We start from the raw sequence: 16,747 nt of genomic DNA on the forward strand, positions 1-16,747 counted from the left end.
CAGAAGTTATGACATCCTCTTTCTCAGGGAAAACGCTTCCTTCCCGAGAGCGGGTGGGAAAGTGCATACAATCCGTGAAAATCACAAATCCATCCATCAACAGCCCAACCCCAAAATCAGAACAAACGGGACTTAAAAGCCCAAAACAATTCAACTAAAATGACACTTGAAAGTGTAAAAGATTTAAAAATGTAAGGAAGGAGCACCAATAAAATTGCACCCCGATGGCTGAGTCCTTGGTAGAGGAGAAAGGGGGGCTTTTGTTTAATGTATGAAACGTGCAGCCGGTGCGACCGCTGGGCCTCCCCAGGCCTCATCCTTCACTCAGCCTCAGAGAACTGGAAAAGCCTCAGCCGCTGAAGAGCACTGGCAGCAGCAGAAAAAAAAAAAAAAAAAAATCTGGGTAACTTGAGATTCACTTTCTATCCCTCAGGCACATATATGCAGAGTGGGCAGAAGCGAAAAATAGAAATTCCCCATCACTTTCTTACATTCTTCCCCCAGGATTCTCTGAGACCACTATGCGGTCGATGGTGGCGATGTGTATCCCTCCCCTGAAGCCCAGAAGACTGTCTTCTTTGGTAAACACATAGCTATTCACACACCTTGATTCTGTCTTTTATATTTTTCAATTTTCTAATCCATTTCTTCCAATAGCTTCCAAGAGAAAAGGAAGAAACCTTTCAAAGCATCATGTAAAAGCATACAAATGGATAACTATTTGTGTGTGCACTTCTGGAGGCATTTAAGGGAGTATTTTGATTCTGTCGACAAAGCACAAAATGAAGTGGATACTAGAAAATAAATGTATTCCTCAGGCGTAGTTCAGGCCTTCCAAAATCAAGCGGAAGCCCAAATTATTTGATCAAGCGAACCTGATAATAACTAACCACGCACTGTCGGTCAATTGTGTGTGGGGACAACTTGGTCTGGAGCCATTGCCTGTGACTGGTATCGTTGCCCTCTACCATGCAGCATTTAGACACTTAACAAGTTTTAAATAAGCGTTGCATCTCACCACTTACAATGGTCCTAAATAATGAACCCTCGGAGGCTTAATTTATATGTCTGCATAATTAGGAGGTTCAAATAAATAATCTCTGATAACCTCCCAGCTATCTCATTTTCCAAAAATTAACTAAGACCTTCAGTATACCTAAAATATAAGCATGTTGTAAATTCTAATTTAAACCAAATGAAAGTCAAGAGATTATTTTAATGCAGTCATAAAAGCAATGGACAAAGTCAAAAAGATTGGGTTCTAATTCTGGTGCTCCTATTATGTGTGCTGGTTATCTCCTGGTTGTTTAAACACCACTCCAAACTTGGTGGCATATACAACACGAATCAGTTCTGAGCAACTCCTCTCTGGAAGTTTCAGGACTCGGGAAATGGGTCCTGTGCAGGTGCAGTGCGATTGCTGTCGGATGGTGGCTGAGGCTGGAGTCATCCTAAAGTCTTCCTTACTCCCACGCATAGCTCTTGACACTGGCATTTAGCTGGGACTTCAGCACAGCACACGTGTTGGCCAAATACTGACACGCAGCTTGCACTTCTTGCGGCAGGGCAGCTGGATTCCAGGAGAGAGCGCTGTAGGAGAGACAGCCAGATGTGTTGTGTTGCCTAATACCACCTGGTCTGGAAAGTCACATAGTTTCACTTCTGCTGCACTCTGTTCAGTAGAAGCAAGCCACTAAGGCCTGTCCCTATCCAAGAAAAAAGGAATTCAACTCTACTTCTTGATGGGAGAAGAGTCAATGATTCACAACATGATTTTTGAAACCTCCACATTGGCTTTGGTCAATTCTTAACATCGAGGGCGCTGTGATTCAAAAATGTATCAAAATGTATCCTTTCAATATCTAAAAGCAATGAATTCAACTGTATTTCTCCAAAAATTCTATCTTTCAAGAGATCAATAGCAAAAATAACAAACATTCATTATGTGATTACTATGCTAAGTGCTTTAAGAATATTTTATATTTCCTGTCGTAGTTACAAAAGTTATTCCCTTTAACTCCTACAAATGCACCTTAAATTCAAAGTCATAAGCTAACATTCAAGAATACTGACAAACTCTATGTTTGCAATTCCCCACATAAAGAAAGATTGTCAACGTTGGAGCTCTTGAGAGCAATGTATTTTGGTTTAAGACATGTTTTCAGTATGCTGATCATTATGAGGGAATGTTACTTCTTTTTATATGAAAAATGAACACAACCACCTCAAGTCCTCTTTCAAGTTCATCTGGGCGCAGTCTTCTGTAGAACACGTCCTCCCTAAAGGGGTTCCTTTAACCAGAAGACACATATATGTCATGATTCAGCAGGCAGATCCTCCGGGAAAACCTGTGAACCACATTTGAGGACACCCATCCAATAAAGAAAACTGTCCCCCATCAGAAGAGACACTCAGCACTTGGGGCAGGTCAGGCTATGGCGAAATCCCAGAAATCCCAAGAGTAGAACTTTGTAAGAATGACGGATCCCTCGCCCAAGTGTCACTGAGCGCCACCCCAGAGAAGCCTGCTCCCTCCCCAGAGCACTCCGTTCAAGCTTGTCTCATACTTTAAAACATAGCCACAAGCTTAACAAGAGGTACCTGTGAAAGCTGGACCCCCCAACCTGCGTGATCAGGGACTCAGCTGAAGAGTGAGTATGTGCGAAGACCAGGGGTTAAGTTCCACAGTGGGGGCTCCCCCACTGATTATTGACATATTGATGGAGATGAAACAGTCAGAAAGTCAGGCCATCCCTGAGTCTTCCTAATCCACAACGCTTTATTGCAGTGGAAAATATCCTTGCAAGGAAGCTGGAGAGCACGATGCTGATGGTACTAAATGAGCCCAGGCCCCAGAGAGGTCTTCCTTCCATCGTTTCCTGATGACCAGAGTGACCTTTTGGAAGAGGTCAGATTTAACTCTACACAAACATCCACAAGGAGCCTGGAGTCCATTCTGTGTTAGTCTTGGAGGAAGGAGAGGGGAGGAGAGGAGAGGAGAGGAGAGGAGAGGAGAGAAAGGGAAGGGAAGGGAGGGGAAGAGAAGAGAAGAAAGAGAAAGAAAAGAAGAAAAGAGAAGAGAAGAGAAGAGAAGAGAAGAGAAGAGAAGAGAAGAGAAGAGAAGAGAAGAGAGAAGAGAAGTAGAAAACACTTCAAGAAGGAAGGGTAAAGAACAGGCGCTGTTCGACTTTCTCCTAGGAATTCATTATATTAAAAACTGTTTCATGTACGATGGACACTCAAGGGCCCAAGGTGTTATTGTGGATCGGTACAGCACCAGGCATATACAAAACATAAATCTAAATCTGATAATATTGCTTGAATGAAAATATCCCTGAAAAGAAATCAAACCATCCTCTTGAGAAACACAGAGGGAAGTCCAAATAAAACTTAATAACAGCATTTATCGAAATGGTTGCCATGCAGTTAGATTTCTACCAGTTTAAAACACCTGGTGAATAGTCACTGCTATCTTGTGGAATTTCTGCTAAGCAGTTAGCTTGGAAACCTTTCCCTGACTGTGAGGGCTTTATGCTCTCAAGGATAGTCAGAAGGCTCGGAGGGGGCCGCTGCTTGCTGCGGAACGCTTTGTCTGACATGTTCTCATCCTGGACATGTCACTTGTCTCCCTCACAGTCAGCAGTCACTTCTCACTGACCACAAAGACTCAGAATTAATTTTAGAATTACTTAACGTTGCTAAGTGCTTACTGCGTGCTAAGGACTACGCAAGGTGCCTTCAAATGCTTGCATCTTATTTAATCTTTCTCTCCTCATCTGGGTTGAAATTCCCGCTTCTCCTCCTACTATACGACTCGAATAAATGACTTGACATTTGGAGTCTCAGTTTTCTCAGGAACAGTGGGAGCAATTATTGTACCCACCTCTAGGATTACTGTCAGGATCAAATAAAATAATGTGTGTGTTGGTAAGTAGGGATTTTTTTTGTTTGCAAACAAACAAAAAAAGACTCAAAGAAAAGAAATGATTTGGAGAAAATATGGAGGAAGTAAAAGGATTAAAGAGAAAGTGAAGGACAGGGCTCTCCCCAGATAAGAACCCGGAGACTCCCAGAGAGTGTTCATGGCACAATGCGCCCTGTAGCCCCACAGCAGAGCTGCTCCTCTGGGGAATGAATTCTATCTGTATCTTCTAGTTACTCTGTTCAATATTTAAGATCCCCAAGCCTGGAAGTCTGCTTAACCATATGTGGAGTATGTGACTTCCCTTTAGGTATATTGGGTGAAGCAAAAAAAACCAATCTGGCAAAAGGACCCCATCCACTGCAATGGTGAGAAAGGGGGCTCCTAGATCTGCAGTCCCTCCAAGAGCACCCACACTAGGGGAGAGGGAGATCCCCCCGAGGAAACTGAATGCTATCAGAGGAAAGAAGAATGGATGTTACATATCATCCAAGGGGACAGAAATACGACAAAAATCCCTACAATGAAAAATACATGGCACATGTCAGGACTCAACAAACGTCAATTCTCTACAGCTTCCCGATGATGCTGCCATTATCCCCATTTTGCAAAGAGATAAACGAGAGTTGAGAAAGCTGAGGTGATTTTCCCAAGTCACACACGACATAAGTCAATCCAATCATCTGAATGCCAGGACCAAACACTTTCAATGGGAAGAATTAGAGAGGGTAAAGAGCTGAGAAAAAACAGAGTGCTGTTTAGGTGGGTGAGGACTGAACAAAATCTGTTTAGGATGTTGGTCTTTAGGGGCGCCTGGGTGGCTCAGTCGTTGGGCGTCTGCCTTCGGCTCAGGGCGTGATCCTGGCGTTCTGGGATCGAGTCCCGCATCAGGCTTCTCCGCTGGGATCCTGCTTCTTCCTCCCCCACACCCCCTGCTTTTGTTCCCTCTCTTGCTAGCTGTCTCTCTCTCTGTCAAATAAATAAATAAATAATCTAAAAAAAAAAAAAAAAGGATGTTAGTCCTTAAAATGGCTTTTCCTTGGGCACAGCATGAATTCTGAATGTCATGCTCTTAAGCCGAGCAGTATGTTCTGTGATCTCTGGACATGCGCATCTGTGGGGTCAGATGTCGTTACTCCCCCTTCAAGAAGCCTGCTGCTCAATAAAAGAAAAGCCAAACTTCAGAGAGGTCAGAGGGTGTAAGCACAGTTTTAACCTCCTGTTTTCTGATGAGATGGATAGGGGATAGTAAATGTTTATGAAGCCAGACACACATGAATTTTCAACTAATCTCACATGCAGGAAAGGGCACCTAAGGCAGCAGAGATAGCAGAAAGAATTGGTATCTTTTGACTGTTATCTGGAGTTTGCCTGAGACCCTCATTTCTAATTGATGGCGAAGTCTGTTGCCACCAGCAAAAATACAAAAACTTGAAGAAAAAGATTCCATTCATTTCTATGAGTTGTTTCCTCATCCCTGCCCTGCAATCACATTTCCAAGAAAAAAAAATTTTAATTTAAATTCGATTTAGTTAACATATGGTGTGTTAATTTCAGGGGTAGAATTTAGCGATTCATCAGTTGCATATAACACCCAGGGCTCATCACATCAACTGCCCTCCTTAATGCCCATGATCCAGTCACCCCATCCCCCCACCCACCTCCCCTCCAGCAGCCCTCAGTTTATTCCCTATAGTTAAGGGTCCCTTACGGTTTGCCTCCCTCTTTGCTTTCCTCTTACTTTATTTATTTTTTTTAATTTAAATTCACTGCTTGAGATTCTCTCCCTCTTCCTCTGCCACTCCCACTCATGTGCTGTCTCGCTCTCTCTTTCAAATAAATAAATAAATCTTTATTTTTAAAAAAGTATAACATAAGGTTAAGCATGACTTCTCCACATACTGCTGGAATTAGCTAAAATCCTGGCCCCAGTGCTTATCAACTATGTAATATAGGGCATGTTGCTGGATTTTTCTGTCCCTCAGTGTCTTACTCTATAAAATGGGGTGGTAATATTGCCCCCACTATTAAATCATTGTAAGAATTAATTATTTTTATTTAGCACTTCTCTTTTTTTCCTTTCCTATCTGTCTAGTCAAACAGTAAGAACTTTTTGTAACTTCCTCCTCAAAATCCCCAAAACACTGAGAACTTTTGAAGCCACTAAAAAAATATGTTGTTGGCCTGCAGGGGGCCAGGGAGGTTCCTAGCCAGGAACAGAACATCCTGGTGACATGATTCTGGGCAGTGCAGGATAAAATCTTGTTTTGTTTCTTTGCCCCAGACCTTTTCTACATCAGCCCAAAAAACCATAAGTAAATCTTACAATAATAAGTGAGCTTCCAGCTGGCCCTCAGGAATCACCTTCTTAACAGTAGTTTTGTTGTACAGACAGTAAAAGATAGTGCCCAAAAGTCACTGAGCCTATGACCTGCCTGTTTAAAAAAAAAAAAAGTTAAGTTCCAGATTTCCACAATGTTGGGGAAATACTTCCATCCCTTTCCTTGCTCTCACTATGTGTGCCTCACATTAAACTTATATGTCCATGTCCTATCTTAGCTACTAGCCTGTCAACAGCATGAGGACAGACTAAGCATTTGAGATTTGAGTCTTCTCCTGTGTCTCTTACAGCGACTAACAGAATAGGTTACACAGAGGAGGTGCTCGTTACATATTTACTGCATGAATAAATGTCAACTGCTTCTCCTGATTCTTTCTCAAAGACAAAACACAAAGTAAAAGAAATTTTAGTTGATTTAGGGCTTGGTGTCACTGGGTTCTGAAGAATTGAAGTCTTGTAGGTGTTAAGGTTTCTACTGTGTATTACAAGTTCCTCTTTCAAAAAGGAGTATTGAAACTTAACAGAAGCTGGAATTTCCCAGGAGGTCCTCATTTGAAATTTACAACCTAAAAACTTGAATGGATTTAATCTTGAACTATCAGGAATTAGATGATCAGAATAGAGCAGGAAATAATAACAATAATTAATGATAGTAATAATAATAATAAAACAATTGATACCTAGTTAGCATGTGACATATAATAAATCGGTTAATCTCACCAAAATTTGAAGTTGGCGTTGTTCTTAACCTCATTTTATACATAAGGAACTTAAGGCACAAAGTGATTAACTCGCCCAAGGTCACGCAGCTGGGATATGACACACCAAGATTTAGCCCCACGCAGTATGGCTCCAGACCAACACCTACCTCTCTATTTTGCAGGGGACACGTTGTTAGCAGTCTTCTAGGAACAACGAGCTATAAGGAGAGAAGGCCTGTTATCTAAAGCCCTAGAGTTACATCAAGAGACCTGGGTTTGATTCCTGAATCCATAATGATACGTTGGTGAAACCTCAGGCAAACAAACAAGTCACCTTCTCTGGACCTCAGTTTTCCTAACTATAAAGTGGGGATAATGATGCCAGCCCGGAATCTACCTCACAGTTACCCAGACTGGAATGAGATCATATATATAAGAAACACCTTCTAAACTATAGAGAAAACCCTCTTGATCATGACTTCCAAGGAAATAGAATCTCAACATTAAGGTTGGGAAAAGGGTAAGAAGAAGGATACATTCATCTGCTCAGGCTGCCATAACAAACTCCCACAGCCTGAGTGGCTTACACAACAGGAATGTATATTCTCACAGTTCTGGAGCCTGGGAAGTCCAAGAGCGATGATGTCAGAAGGTATGGCTTCTTCTGAGGCCTCTTTCCTTGGCATCCAGATGGCCTCTTAGCTCTTTCTTTCTTCCGTGTGCATGCACTCCTGTTGTCTCCTTTTGCATCCAGATTTCCTCTTCTTTTAAGGACACTAGTCAAATTGAATCAGGGACCACCCTAAAGACCTGATTTTAACCGAATCACCTCTTTAAAGAATCTCATCTCCAAATACAACCTGTAAGGTTGGGGCTTCCACATATGAATTTGAGGGTGGAGTGACAATTCAGCCCAGAACAAAGAAAATCTCTTTAAATTAAAGGAGGTATTAGCTATACCCACTGCCCCACAGAAAGTGGGTACAAGTAGAGGCATCTGGGGGGCTCAGTCAGTTAAGCATCCAACTCTTGATTTCAGCTCAGGTCATGATCTCAGGGTCCAGGGATTAAGCTCCATGTCTGGCTTTGCACTCAGCAGGGAGTCTGCTTGAGAATTATTTCCCTCGCCCTCTGCCCCTCTCCCGGCTTGTGCTCTCTCTCTCAATCTCTCTCTCTAAAATAAATAAATATATCTTTTTTCTAAAAAGTGCATACATGTAGGTGACATGGAGATGTCCAGAGGATGTATGCCCCAAATTCTGAACAGCCCAGATCACCCAGGTTGTCATGAGACTTGAAGCTGCATCATACAGCCAATTATCTTGATTATCCTCATTTCACCACAGTGATAGTTCAGGGATTATGAGCAGTCTTAGAAAAGAAGATTAATTATAATGGCAAATTTCACCAAAAAAGTCTAAAAATAATTTTAAGTATGTTGCCAACCCTACAGGTTATTGAACATCCTTAGACTGGAACTAACAAAAAAAGGGCTTCTAATATTAGAGAACTCTACATCCTGTATGCTGGGAGGGAAAAGCGGGTGAATTTGTCTCTAGCTGTGTGTGATAATGTGGCTCTGTAGTTAATTGATGCTTTACTAATCCCATCCCCTTGCTTAGGCACACTCCTCTGTTGAATCCCTCTTTCCTCCACCAATTAAAAAAGATTTAAATGCCACCTTCTCCATGAAACATCCTTTGATCACTGCAGGAAGGAATCTTTTTCCTCTGAAAGTCATTCTATTTTCTTGTATTTCTCAGAATGACTTAGGAGTAAAGACTAAGCTCTTGCAACAAAAAGATACAAAAATCTTGAGGCTTGAAAGAGATGAAAGTTTATGGCTGTCAAAAGATCCCTGAAATGAGCAGTCCAGGTTAGTCCCCACCATTTAGAGACCCAGACTTCTTCCATCTTTTGGCCCCACCATACTTTCAGTCATTGTCTTTTTTCACTTGGTTGAAGTTGGGTCACAGGCACAGCTCAGGAGAAAAAAGAAATAGGGATCTAGGACCCATGATGTTCTTTTATCTATTTATTTATTTATTCATTATTTATTCATTTATTTATTTTAAGTAGGCTCCGCACTCAGTGTGGAGCCCAACGCAGGGCTTGAACTCACCACCCTGAGATCAAAACCTGAGCTGAGATCGAAAGTCAGAAGCTTACCTGAGTTACCCAGGTGCCCCCGGTGATGTTCTTTTAAACAAAAGAGGCAACATTTGAAAATATCATTTCTGCTCACATTCCATGGGTAAAAACTGTCTCACAGCTATACCCAACTGCATAGAAGGATGGTGTGTTTGTCAGTGTTCTCCAGAAAAACAGAACCAATGGGATAGATAGATGATTGATTGATGATAGATGATAGATAGGTAGGTAGATAGATAGATAGATAGATAGATAGATAGATAGATAGATAGATGATAGATAATTCATTATAGGAATTGGTTCATGTGGTTATGGATGCCAAGATAGCCACAATTTGCTGTCTGCAAGTGGGAGAACCAGGAAAGACAGTGGTGTAATTCAGTTCAAGTTTAAAGGCCTGATAACCAGACAGCCCAGTACATGGAGGTAGGAAAAGATGGAGTTTCAGCTCAAGCCAAAAAAGTGCAAATTTGCCCTTCCTCTGCCTTTTTGTTTTATTCAAGCCCTCAGTGGATTAGATGGTGCCCACATGCATTGGTGAGGGCACTCTTTGCTCAGTCTACCCATTCAAATGCTAGTATCTCCTGGAAACACCCTCACAGACATACCCAGAAATAATGTTTAACAGCTCTCTGGATATCCTTAGCCCAGCTGACACATAAAATTAACCAGCACAGCCGGAAAATGTAGCTTCTCAACAGAAGATGGGGAAGCAGATCTTGTGGATAACTGGCTGTCATCACTCTACATTCTTATAGCACTTTTTCTCAGAGTTTCTTGCATAGGTGTTTTATTTCCTCAACTTGTTGTAAACTCCAGAAGTGCAAGGATGACTGGACATTTTGCATCATGACAGCTCAGTGCCCCACACGTAAGTGTTTAATGAAAAAGAGTTGCTTGAGTGAATGTTCACCTTTTTCCTATAGAGACCCTGAGGACGCTGTCTGATCTTTCTTCTTGTAATACTTTAATTGTAATGAATCATTTATAAATGTATCTTTTTAATATTCCTTTGTCCTTGTGTATGCTATATTCCCTTGTGACACTGTCATTAGAATGAGGACAGGGACCAGGCCTACTGTGTATTTTCACGTAGGAAATAGGCCAAAAATATTTATTAAGTAATGAATGAGTGTATTTGTTCAAATAGTGGTGCTGGCTCCCTAAGAAACGCAGGGGGTGACGATGATATTGAGAAGTGTCATACAGACTAGTAACTCTTTCCCTTTTCTCCCAGACACAGAGCTCGTATTGGGAGTGGTTTGGAGGATGGCTTCTGGCCGATGGGCTATGGGTATCTGGGTAAAGTGAGGTTCACCACTTCCAGCCCTGGGTTAAACAACACCTCTGGTGCTATCCTCCACACACACTGCCTCTGACTATGCATCTGGTTGTACTTCTTAGATTTTTATGTAAACGGAACCACACAATATGCCCTGCTTTTTCTCTGGATTCTATCATTTACCATAAGTATTTTTATATTATTGTAGAGTGTAGAGTATATCAACAGTCCATTCCTTTTTATTACTGAGTTGTGTTCCATTACATGGGGAGACCACAATTTCTTTATATATTCACCCGTTGATGGACATTAGGGTTGTTTCCAGTTTGGGGCTATAATATTTAAGCTGTTACGAACATTGGTGTACAAGCCTTTGTGTAGACATACGCTTCAGTTTTCCTTGGATAAATACTGAGTAATAGAAGGGCCAGGTAGATAAATGCTTAACTTCTAAAGAAAGTGCCAAAGTAAATGAATGACTTTGCATTCCCACTGGCAAATATGAGAGTTCCACTTTTTCTATATCCTCACCAACACTTGATATAGTCCATCTTTTTAATTTTAACCATTAGCAAGTAGGAGTGGTATCTCATTTGCCTGATGCAAAAGTCCCACAAGATGCTTTTAAATGCCACCTTAACATTGTGAAAAGAACGTGAACTGCAGTGGTAGAAAAACTGGTTACATGCCTTCACAACATCATTTATTTAGGTACAACTTTGTCAAAGATGGAGGACATCCCAGAAGACAGCACATGCAAAAACTTGAACATATGAAAGAGCATGTGGGACAAATAACAAGAATTCAACTATGCTTGAGTACAGAGTAAGGAGTTAGGACTGGCAAGAGAGAACTCCCTAAGAGCAAGCAGTGGCCAGTTCATGAAGGGTAAGGCATGCCCCGTAAACAGTTTAAGATTATGATCCTGGAAAAATGGGGACCCGTGATGGTGGAGAGTGCCATAATCAGATTCATGAGTTAGAACTGACAGGTCTGTGCGGAACAAGCTAGAGGAAAGGGAAGCCCTTCGGGAGACAGTCCTCTAAGAAGATTATTGCATTAGTGCGGCTCAGAGATAATGAGGACCTGATCTAGGATGGTAGCAGCAGGTGGGAGAGAATGGGAAACAAGATACAAAGGGAAGAGAATTAGCCAGACTTGGGGGATGATTCCCTGGGTGTTGAATGACTTGCAGGATTTTGCTTTCGGCAGAGAGATAAGCAAGATGTCTCCTGTAAAATAAGGAACAAAAGATGGAAAGCAGTTTTGTAGGGGAAGATAATAAATTCATTCTAGGACCCTGAGTTTAAGGTATCTCTAAATATGAACTTGGAAACATTTGGAAGTGAGAATTTGCCTCATTTATTCAAAACAAATGTATTAACGCCTGTTTATGTGCAAGACATTGGAGGGAGATGGCATTGTGTGGGGGTAGAAATGAGATCCGACTAGGAATTAGATATCTTGGTTTTCATACTGGATCCTCAGTCATTCGGCTAATTTGTTTTCATTTATCTTACAAAAGTCTCTTAAACTCTTGGTTTACTCATCTGTAAAACAGAGGTAGTAATACCAGTCTTGGACATTTGCAATATAGTAAAGAGCAGTATTATATGAGAACATAAGATGGTGATTCAAAGTAGAAAGTGTTAAAAACCATAAAAGACACATATAGAGTCCTGGACCCAGAAGAGGGTTTATTTCCAATTGGCTCTGGCCTCACATTGCAACATGTAACTATTTATGGCTGCACCATTCATAGCCACAAGTGAGGAGAGGGTCTTAAAGAAATGAGCCTTAAATGAACTTCAATGAGGCGAAGAGAAGGTCATGTCACAACATGTTAATTGCGGCCCAGGCAGTGGGATGACTGGAGAAATTTGTTCTGTTCCTCCCAGAGGCCAGTGCGAAGCGACATCTGAGAGAGAACATAAAATAACTCAAGATCGCCATCACCATGTGATTTTGCAGGACAGCAGAAACTATTTGTAAGTTCATAGGCTGCTCCCCAGCTATGAGGGTGCTTGGGTCAATGAAAAGAACATTCCCTAGAAATCAGAAGAGCAGAAGACCAGTCTCGCCACCACTACATAATAGCTACGTGACCTTGGACAAGTCACTTACCATTTCTGGTTCTCTTTCCCCACATATAAAGAAGGGGCTTAAATGATCACCAACCCTGCCAGCTCTAACAATGAATGTCTTTATGAAGCCTTTCTGGACACACTGACCCTTGAAAGGGGAGCTCCTTCCCTTTGCTGATAAATATAGCCTGTTTGCTCAGCAAGATTAAAGAACGTAATAAATATTCAAGCCAGGCACCGTGTGGACTGCGACACAGTTTAACAATGCTAATCTGCTGTGTGGCAGTCACAGCCCACATCAGCTTCACATATTTATAAAGATGCCCTTATCATCCAGTGCTTGGGTCAGTCATAAACTCACATTTGTGTCGGTAACTTCATTTAGCTATCTCCCTGCCACTGGCTCGTTAGCTGAGGCTTAAGCCCACAGCATAGGTCATCCAAGCTAGAAGGAAAGTAAATCCCTCCATATATTTTGAGGATCTAAATACTATCTCAGGACTACAACAAAGTGGTCCAGGGTATTACTTTCGGGATCTGGGTTTTCTGAGAATAGATTAATTGCTGCCCTGGTCGGGGCTAATTTTGGTAACCTGCCCACCTCAGGACCCTGGCCAGGTGTATAGCACCAGGTAAGCTGGTAGGTGTTATGTGAAACCCTGAGAGTCTATTTGGTGGATTGAAGAAAGCTGCCTTCGAACTTAAATAGGGCAGATATCTTTGCAAGCAACATAGTGGAAAGCTACCTCCGTCAAAATGTGCATGCTCTGCAAATGAGAAGGATGAGAGGCTGCTATTCTCCAAAGAAGTACTCATAAAGTTGGGGAGGGGTGCTTAAAACTCTCACCAGTATCTATTACTGTAAAGTGCCAGAAGCAATTATGATGTCATGTGTTGTCTAAAATTGGAGCACTGAGACAGCTTGGGATGCAGTCAGAGCTAATAAACCAAATAAAATCCTCCGAGTTTTACTGCATCATATTGTTTCTTTATACAATTATAAGCAGCGAGGAAGGCATCTGCCACATTACAGTCGATTTATTCCTTCTTTATTTTCTCTTCTCTCTTTCCTTCCTTTGTTAAAAAGAACGTATGTGAAGTTGGATTGGTTGGAGATGAATTTCAACAGTTACAGCAGGAAAAAGAAGTGCTGTTTTTTTTTTAATGTCTTCCTGGATAGATACAATGTAACATACTGTTGCAAGCTTTGAAAATAGCCCCCTGATTAAAAGAAGCTTTCCTGTTTTGTACTTCCTTTAGCATTAAGCATCTGAGAAAGAAACAAAGAGCTTCCCAACTTACATGAGAAAAAGAAAATAAAAGGGATGCCTGCCACTTGGGATGCTTCTAATAAATTCTACCTAAGAAAGTCCAGCACAAAGGGGCTACTTTCCAAGGTGTTTCTTTAATCAGGTTCCTAAATTCAAACATATCTTTCTTTAATTTCCTTTGGATCTGACAGCATTAAGTTGAGAAAAGTCAAGAGCTTGTTTTTTTCATTTTCCGTGTGATGAAAACATGCCTACTTTCCATGTGATTTTCAGATGACATCAGTTGACTTCTTTCTCTCAAATGCTGACAAGAGGAGAGCTGCGAGGGGAAACTTCAGGACCCAGAAGCTGCCAGGTTTATTTTTCCTCAGTCCCCAGCCAGCCAGACAAGCCGGTTCCTTAGAGTCTAATCACAGAATTTACTCAGAGAAACGGTTTTTGCTGTTGTTGTTGTTTTGTGTTGTTTATTTCCCTTTACAAGCTGCAAAGATCAGTGAGAAGTGATTAAAGAAAAGAATACGTGGAATGACATGAGAATATGCACCATCATGTCTACTCAATCCAAGCAACCTTCGCAGGTCACTTACTCCTACTAACCTCGGGCTGCCCGCTTTCTCTCCATCTCCGCAGTCCTACATGCAAGAAGCCAACCTGGCATTAATTATGTGAACCACATCTTCGCATGGGTTGTGGGAGCTCTCGGATCACATCTGTTGAACGGCAAGGCCAAAAACACCAACTCCACAGGGATGTTGTTTGCTCTGCCCTTTTGGTCATCGGTAGATTGATTTTCATGTTCAGGCTAAACAAACAGTTAGCAATGCTGAGCATCGTTTCCTGTTTTGCACTGAAGACCCAATTAGCAAACACGGTCAATGAACAGGTCGAGAGTTGAGGTTCAGATGGGCTCCTCGAGGCCAAACCTCTCTGTTTGAACAGCTTTCCACTGACCTTTCAACACAGGTGATCTCCTGTGAAACATGTCACCAAACTCCACGTGCAGAGCCAGCGAGGGAATAAATCGTGGTTTATCCAAATAGCATGTGTCACTGCACAGACAAATCAAATGGCTCCAGAAAGATCATTAGTGATAAAGAATGAACTGCTAGCACAGAAATGTAAAGATCTAGGTCAGGTAGGGTCTGAGCTGTAGAGGCAAATAAATGCACGTTGAATGTTTAGAACTGGGCTGGGTTAAGGCCAGTTGAAACTGGATGTTACTTTTAACTCACAATAAGCCAGCTCTGAGGGTTTTGGCATGTTGGCCATCACCTGTTAGTAAGCGATGGGGATTTCTTGTCTTTGGCTCTACTTCAGCCTGATGCTATAAATTCACGTCAGATTTACAGCTTTCTGAGCCCCCTTGGCAGAGTTATGGCCAATAACACAATAGGAATGGCAATCTGGCTAGTTGTTTTACCCACCACACATTTTACAGATTATGGTCCTTAAGACACCAAGGAGTTGTAAGACCCAGATAATAAATCCACCAGAAGTCAGAGCTACAGGGATCATGTTAGACACTAACCCATGAAACACGTGTGGGCTGATAGGATTTGTCTATCCTGTGAGGTGCTGTTGAATAGCAGCAGACCCATGGCTATAAAGGCTGCTCAGAGGAAGAACAGATTAAGCACTGGTCCATCCACCTAGTTCCTCTGTAATCCAACCACAGGAGTGGTCGGGGGTCCTCCCTCGCAGTAGGTGCAACTGGGGTCACCAGCCAGCTGCGCTGCCTTGTCCTCATACTGATGGGAACAGAAGATGCCCAAGCAACACGGATCAGCTCTCTTGGAGGGGTTATAGCCTTCACAGCTCATTAAGCTGACTCCCCTTAGGCATCAGAATAGTGACAGCGATTAGAACAATGGAGTGAGTGGCCACACATGGACTGTCCTTTCATGAAAGGAGAAATATTTTCCCGAGGCTGGACTTCTCCAACCAANAGAAGTAGACTAGGGGAACACAGAAGAAAACAAAACAAAACACAGGGAGAACTCCACCACTGCTCAAGCTTAATGAAAGCCAACAAAACCGGGCCCACCACCGTGGTTTCTCCCCCCTCACCAATTCCTCTTTGAGTTAGCTTTTCTCTTAACGGCAGTTAGGAAGTTTCATCCTACAGACCTGCCACAAATTATTAGATCCCAAGGAAGCCCACTTTATCTGCACTCAAACTCTTAGTTAATTTTCGGCCTATTCTCTATAAAATTTCCAGCAGGGATTTTGCTGGACCTGTAATTATATCAAAACACTCTTACAAAAATTAAACATCAGACTGATATTATAGCAGATAACGCTCCTTCAGAGTGGCACCATCAGGTGTCCAATGACAGGATGCTGCGTGGAGTGGTCCCCTCCAACTCACAACAGAGACCCTTGGACAACAGGTAAATACTACAAAACTATTCATTAGAACCTGCATATAACATGCCATCACCGCAGGGAAGGCCAGTTTAAAATCATAAATGTCAAGACATAATTAGCTTAAAGGTCAGGTTTAATTACAGTTGTTGAAACTGAAATACACTAATTACTGAAACCATGTTGGAAAATTATTTTAATGGTTTAGAATGTTTTGTTGTTACCTTTGTTTTTACCGAATGATGGTTCTTATTGCTGATGAGAAGAACAAAAAAAAAAAAAATTGGTGACGGGCATTTGCTTCCCTGTGTGGATGGAAGCAGAGAACAAAACAGAGTGTTGATGGAAAAGCCCACAACTCCAAACAGCTCTGCAGAACAGTTGTTCCACGTTATTGTATTATTAATCATTTTCTTATAATCGGTGCTTTAGATATAATTTTAATGAAGCTTCAAGGAAGGCTCAATGCATTACACTGTAACAACAAAGGAAGCACATTTATCACTTGGTTCATAGGTTTAATGGCAAAACAAATCAATAAATAAACAACTGGTGAGAAAATAACTCAATAAGTGGAAAAAGTTGTTTACCTGTAGGATTTCTAAGATTTCTACCAGGAATATTTATTGAC

At 41.7% G+C, this 16,747-nt stretch overlaps 2 long non-coding RNA genes across 5 annotated transcripts in view; both read right to left on the reverse strand.

Moving 5' to 3' along the window:
* LOC109490404 overlaps positions 1–16,747 on the reverse strand; it is a 58,655-nt gene that overhangs the window by 2,064 nt on the left and 39,844 nt on the right. For 2 of the 4 annotated variants that reach the window (XR_004628913.1, XR_004628912.1), the window contains exon 6: positions 16,341–16,591. The exons of the other annotated variants lie outside the window; for them this stretch is intronic. This is a non-coding gene — a long non-coding RNA (uncharacterized LOC109490404). The remainder of the gene's footprint in view (positions 1–16,340; positions 16,592–16,747) is intronic. 4 annotated transcript variants of the gene reach the window in all.
* On the reverse strand, positions 11,645–15,688 carry LOC117804451. Its single transcript, XR_004628915.1, has 3 exons — positions 14,704–15,688; positions 14,350–14,554; positions 11,645–14,233 (listed from the first exon to the last, which is right to left on the reverse strand). It is a non-coding gene; the product is annotated as an uncharacterized LOC117804451 (long non-coding RNA).

Source organism: Ailuropoda melanoleuca, chromosome 11 (assembly GCF_002007445.2).
Source record: "Ailuropoda melanoleuca isolate Jingjing chromosome 11, ASM200744v2, whole genome shotgun sequence".
In the NCBI taxonomy this organism is placed as follows: domain Eukaryota; kingdom Metazoa; phylum Chordata; class Mammalia; order Carnivora; family Ursidae; genus Ailuropoda; species Ailuropoda melanoleuca.